Genomic DNA, 6,676 nt, shown 5'->3' on the forward strand with positions numbered 1-6,676 from the left:
GACATACGCTTCTGATTGCGATTGGGGCTGACCGGATCAGATGTCTTCATCGCGATCAACAATGGTACCTGCTACACCATCATTGTCGGAAACTCTATGACATGGTCCAATGATCCGGATGGAGTTATCATCTGCTGATCGTCGGCAACACTCAAAGTTGCATAATGCCTTGGCTACAAATTCAGATTTGGAAAATATGGTAAAATTTGAACAATATTTCACTTTTGCAGCTTACTCATCATCATCATCAGCCTGGTTATGCCCACTGCAGGGCAAAGGCCTCTCCCGTACTTCTCCAACTACCCCGGTCAGCTTACTATTGCTAATAAAACATTTTTTAAATGTTTTCTATTGCGGTGCCGTCACTTTTTTATGTTAGCATTTTTAGAATACTGCACAGACGGCGAGATGTCCGCCTGTAATTGCAATCTAGGGGCCTAATCCATTGGGGAGAGCTTTTTTGTACTTGACCTTGTCCCAACGGCGTGAATTCCTGGTGTCGGATTTTTGTGTGTGTGTGCTCTCTGTGCATTCACTGCGTTGTGTTCAGGCACTGTTATCCTATTTGAGGGGTCTGTGAAATGGTAGAACTTGTCTCCGGCGTGGTCTAGTGGTTAGGATATCTATAGCAGTCGCCCAGGAGGCCCGGGCTGTATTCCTGGTGTCGGATTTTCTTTTCTTTTTTTTTTTTTTTTTGCTTTTTATTATTTCCTTCGGTACGCATCGACTGGGTGTCGGGATAGCTTAGGTTAGGTTAGGCCGACGGGGCACGAAACAATGTCTCACCGCTCTCCTCCCTTCCACTGCAGACCTGGTGCTTCCGTCTCTATTACAATGCGGCGCATGCGCGTAGAGCAGTGCAAAGATCAAGTGCAAAAAACCTCTCCCAATCTACTGACCTCCGCTAAAATTGCTGGATGGCGCATCGCCGCTACCCGAGGCATGAGCCTGTGAATCACCAAATGACTGTATAGCAACACTCGATCCCGATCAACCTCGACCTTCGTAAATGCAGGTGACGTGGAAGTGTACGAAGCTGTCGGCCGTCGGTGCACTAGACACCTAGACTGTCTGCATCGCTGATCGCTTTCGAGACGAGGCTCGCGCGGCCAAGCCCTATGCACCAGCCACCAAAGTAGAACGTCCTCCCCTCCCCCCGGTGCCTTGCATGCGACGGAAGACTGTGCGCTTCCTACCTTTCCTACCTTGTGCACGCAAGATTGAGCCACCATGGTCGGCTCTACGTCGCACGCTTTCACTCGCACTTGCAGCGTACGGTGCACGGGGGTATTGTTATCACGACACGACTAAAGTCCCTAGAGGATGGATGGATGAATGTTATAAGCGTCCCCTTTGAACAGGGCGGTGGATTGTGCCACCAGGCTCTAGCTATTGTACTGCCTAATGTCCTACCTAGGTTAAAAAAGAAAAAAAAGACACGATGAATTTCCATAACCAAATTTTCTGACCCCCTGTGAAATTTGTTTGTATGTCTCCGTTTTTTGTCGTTTCCCTACTTCCACCATCTTCTTATCGCCTCTTACTATCGATTGCGGACATGTTTACTTTCCCCTTGCTCTCGCTGAACCCAAGGGCTTCAAGGAAGCCAGTGGTGCCTAAATCGATTGCTGGGCAGATATCATCACATTCTAATAAAACATGCTCCATCGTTTCTGTAGCTTTACCGCAGCAAGCACATGCTTCTTCTTTCTTGTATCTTGCATGTTCTAAGGCATCCTGATCTCGCTTCGAAAAGTAATGAGCTTCCCTTTGAGTTATCATAAATTGTTTCTTTCCAGATTTTGTTTTTTCCTGTTAACTAGTTACTCATGGGAGGTTTCTTTTCCATTGCCGCCACCCATGAGATTATTTTAGCCTCTCTGACTTTCTGCTTGACATTCTTTGCTGCTCTGTTTCTCACCCTACAGGCCGCATACTTGCTGGTAAGCTTCTTAGTTCTTTTCCTCCACTGTGAATCAATGTTTTTCCTGTACAAATACCTCCACACTCTCCCAGCCCATTTACTTTCTTCCATGTTCTTCAGTCATTCTTAATAATTTTACTCTGAGCTTCCCTCAATTCAAAACTTGTCCAGCCTGTATCATCCTGCAAAGCTTCATTTGTAGTCTTCTTGTGAGCGCCCAATGCGAGGCGTCCCACTGAGCTCTGGTTGCCATCGAGTCCTGATTGTACCCCTGATTTCAAGCAAACAAATCCATTTTCAAAAGTAAGTCCTGGAGCCATTACACCTTTCTACATACCCCGGAGCACCTTGTACCTACTGTATCCTCATAAGTGCTCTGTGCTTCATTATGGCTGCATTTCTCTTTGCCTTTACTGTTATTTTTTCTTGTATTTCCACATATCTTTTGCCCTCGTTTATCCATATACCAAGGTATTTATATTCTTTTACCCGTGGCATTTCCTGGCCCTGTATTGCCACTGTCTGTTCACTGTTTGCATTGAATACCATAACACCCGATTTTCTAGCACTTAATTTCAGACGTAAATACTAGCCTTTCTGTCCACAGATATTAGCCAGACATTGCAAATCACTTTGCTTGTTAGCTGGCAACACAATCTCATCCGCATAAAATAAACCCGGAAGCTGCTGCTCTACTACTGTACCCGCCTGTTTGTATGAAAGATTAAATCCGATATTACTTCCTTCTAGCGCCCTCTCCATCCTCACCATGTACGTCATAAACAACAGTGGGGATAAAGGGAATGCCTGCCTCAGTTCCTTGTTGATATCAACTTTCTCCTCGCACCTCATCCCTTCCCATAACACAAACAGTATTTTCTAGGTAAATCTCTCTCAAAAGCTGTAGACAATCGTCGCCTAAGCCTTCCCCTTCCAGAATGCCCCACAAAATGTTGCGATTTACATGGTCATACGCTCCTGTGACGTCGAAAAAGGCCACATACAATGGTCTGCTTTCTGCTTTTGATATTTCAATACACTGAGTAAGAACAAACAAGTTGTTATCCAAACACCTACCTATTCTGAAGCCATTCTGAAGTTCTCCCAAAATGTCATTATTCTCTGCCCATGCTTGCAGCTTTAATTTGAGTGCCTGCATTGCTAGCCTGTATATTACCGATGTAATGGTCAATGGTCTATACAAGTGAATTCTATCTTACTCCCCCTTACCTTTATAAATGAAATTCATTCCACTTTGTTGCCAACTCTCTGGTATTCGTCTATCTTTTTAAATTTTTTCCACTGCTTTCACCAGAGCTTCCTTACGTTTTGGTCCTAGTTCATTAACCTCCCTAACGGGAACCTCGTCTAGCCCTGTGGCTGTGTGCTTAGGAATTTTCTCTTTGGCTAAATTTCTTCCAGTTGAAATTTGTCAGCATGAGCTCCTTTGTTCTCACACTCTTTCCTTTTTCTTCAAATACAACCTCATCATTGCCTTGGAAACATTTGGCTGTTATATTACTGATGTAATTTAATGCCGCTTCCCCTTCCAGTTTGTTTCCATCTTTGTCTACGATAAGTTGTATTGCTGTTGATTTCCTGCCTGATAATTTGATGTGGTTCCAAAATAATCTTGGGGCGGCCTTCTTTTTCTCACGTATTTCTGACAACCAACGTTCACTTTCACCTTTTATCTTTGCACCGGTATTTGAACCATATACTTTTTTCCCAGTATATTTCCCATTTACTGGCTACTTCATCCTGCGACAACATTGCCTTCCTTGCCTGCCTGTGCTCTCTGGATGTTTTCCGTCGTTTGGCGATCGCTTCTCGTATCTCCATGTTCCACCAGCTTTTCGGTTTCTTTTTTCCTTTCCACTGAGCATGTTTCTCTTTTCGTATTTCGGTCGTTATTAGACTTAGAAGCTCACTATATTCCCACTCTTGGCCATTTGCCAAGTTCTTCCTAGACTCTTGTAACTATATTTGTTATTTGTTCAGTGTTCAAATTTGGGCAGGTCATTTTGCACTGCTTGCTCTCTATCCCAACTGCATATCCCATTTCCAAAATGATGTGTTTATGCCTATGCTGCTATACCTTTTCTTGTCAATGACCATTTCTCTCAACTTATCAGGAATTCCTTCTTTCATCAGACAGTAATCAATGGTCGATTGTCTGTATCCCACTACCCACATGATCTGCCCTTTACACTTAGGCCCTGTATTCATGATAACGAGGTTATGTTGCTCACAAAGGTCTACTTGACTTCCCATTGTTGTCGGTATAGCCCTCTAGATCCTGTATACGGGCATTCATGTCACCTAATAGGATAATTTCGGCATCATTCCCGAAACCCTTGATATCAGCACTTATGCATTGCATGCACTCTTGATTTTTCACTGTGCAATTATTTCCGGTCCACAAATATGTTATGCGCAGCCAAGTTTTCTTCCTCACTCATTGTACCTGGTAACCAAAGATGCTCTTGACATTTTGAATTTACCCTTTTACATTTGGCTCCCTGATAGATAAGCATTCCGACTCCCCCTCCCTTTCTTTCCGACTTAGTTCTGTTGCACTCTTCCCAAACAAAATTCTCAATCACTGGCAGCTCTTCAGAGTCTCAAAAGTGCGTTTCTGTAACCGCATACACCCTTATTTGTTCTCTATTTAATGAATCTCTTCCCACTTTTACTGTCTTCTGCCGCCCTGCATGTAGATGTAGCCTATTGCATGCCGAGCTCTTTTTCTTGTTTTCCTCCTTTTTCTGTTATTGACGGCGATGCTATTCTGAGGTTCCTCTAGGGGACCTTCTTCATTACTACCTACTCTGGCCTCCTGAGCGCCCTAGGGCCCCCTAAATAAGCAACAGCGCGACCAGCAAGTCGCCAGCCCACTTTTCGTCCAAGCCTGTAATTGAAGTGGATCTCCTCATCCAAAACCACCACACCTTATCACTTGCCTGTTTACTTCGACAACCTTGAAATTCTCTTTGCTCATTTTCCATATCGCCTCATTAGCAGCCACTATAACTCTTCGTATGTGACTGCCACGTATACGCACCGTGCACACCACGATCTGCACCCGAGGGGACAGCTCGTGCAAGTCGTCTGCCCCCTTCGCCAAGCGCTGAGCTATTCCTGTCCCTTTCCTGTTTAGGACGTCATTTAGACCACCTGCTAGTATGACAAGGTTGTGCGCATGGGCATTTTCCGCGAGTTTTGCTTTTGCTCGCTCTATGGCAGAACCCAGTGTCCGCCGTGGAAATGTCCCTACCGCCACTCTTGTATAGCCTTTCACCCTCTCCACAATTGCTTCTGAGCACCTAGCCAGGTTTGAGTCGCCGGCGATAATCACCATTTCACTCTTTCCTACCTCTCCATCCCTTTGTCCTTTTCCGCGTGATTCGGACTTGACAAGAGGCATTGACCCCTGCGCTCCTGCTTTTTTCGTGTGGCGGCCTCAAGGTAGGTGCCGCTGTTTCAAGCTACCCCCTCCCCACGTTGCACGCACTCCACGCGCTTTGCTGACACTCCCTCTCTTGTCCCGTTGGGGGACTTCGTTCCGTTGTCACGACCATTCTCGTTCACAATGGCGGCCCTGTTCAGCTTTTCCTCGGCTGCTTGAAGTCTTTTCCACCACCTTCCGTGCATCACGCTCCATATTTAGCTCATTTTTGAGCTCTTTGACCTGTTTGAGAAGCTCCTCCCCGAAAGCCTCCATTTTCTTCAGCCTAGCATCGACATCACAGTCTGCCGATTGACTCGATTCCCTCTCCATTCTCATCCATCCGTTCGTCTGCCTTGAGGGATCCACCGCACACTACACTTTCCCGGCTTTGCAATGTATTGCACGACTTTTTCTAATGCAAATACTATAATACTATAATAATGCAGAGCACGCGCCTTCTAGCAACCGATACGCAGAGAATCTAAATCCTTAAGATGGGGGGGGGGCAAGGTAATTGTCACCAGTGTTTTAAAATATGACACGTTTTCGCATGTGTTCAACCATGCGGCCATGCTCTCACTTTCCTACCAAAGCAATATTCCCGACACCAAAGCACGCACAGTAAAACCACTAATGGCTATTAGTCTTGTCACTTCCAAGCTACTATTTAAAGGCTATAAAGACAACGTTCCACCTGGTTGCACGTGTTGAAGCACGTTGCGCGAAAGGACGCTCTGAATATGCTGCAAAACCAAATGTACATGAAACACCAGCGCACAAAAAAAGAGAGAGAGAGAGAGAGAAAACTACCCAATTAGTATTTGAAGGCTTAAAAAATCGGCAAATGAAAAACAGAAGCAAGCTCAAAGCATACACAAAAAACGATTTCGTCGCCGCGACGGAGCCCTGGAAAGACACGTCCATTCGCCACAAAATCTCGCTACGCGAAAGAGCGCGCGGTAAAGCAACGCCACCTAGAGGAAAGTCTATGCGGCATTCAGTGAAGCGGGAAAGGAGAAAGGAGGCGAAGCGTCGCGGAGGAGGAGGGTAGGCGGAGGCGCGCTGGGTTGACCACCTCTGGCAGTTGCTACGGGTTCTGTGTGCAGTATGGATGTTCCGGGTTTTTTCTAAAACCCCTCAGTGATTAAACAGTAGCGCCATCGCCGCCGCCCGTCGCCGCTCCGCGCTCGTTTCCCGCCGCGCGCTCTCGCCCCTCGGTGGTGGCGCCCCCTTGTCCGATGCAGCGTAGCAGACGACGCCATGCGTTAATGCGAGCGGGATGGCAAACTTTTTTATTGGCG

This window comes from Dermacentor variabilis, chromosome 9, assembly GCF_050947875.1.
Source record: "Dermacentor variabilis isolate Ectoservices chromosome 9, ASM5094787v1, whole genome shotgun sequence".
Taxonomy (NCBI): domain Eukaryota; kingdom Metazoa; phylum Arthropoda; class Arachnida; order Ixodida; family Ixodidae; genus Dermacentor; species Dermacentor variabilis.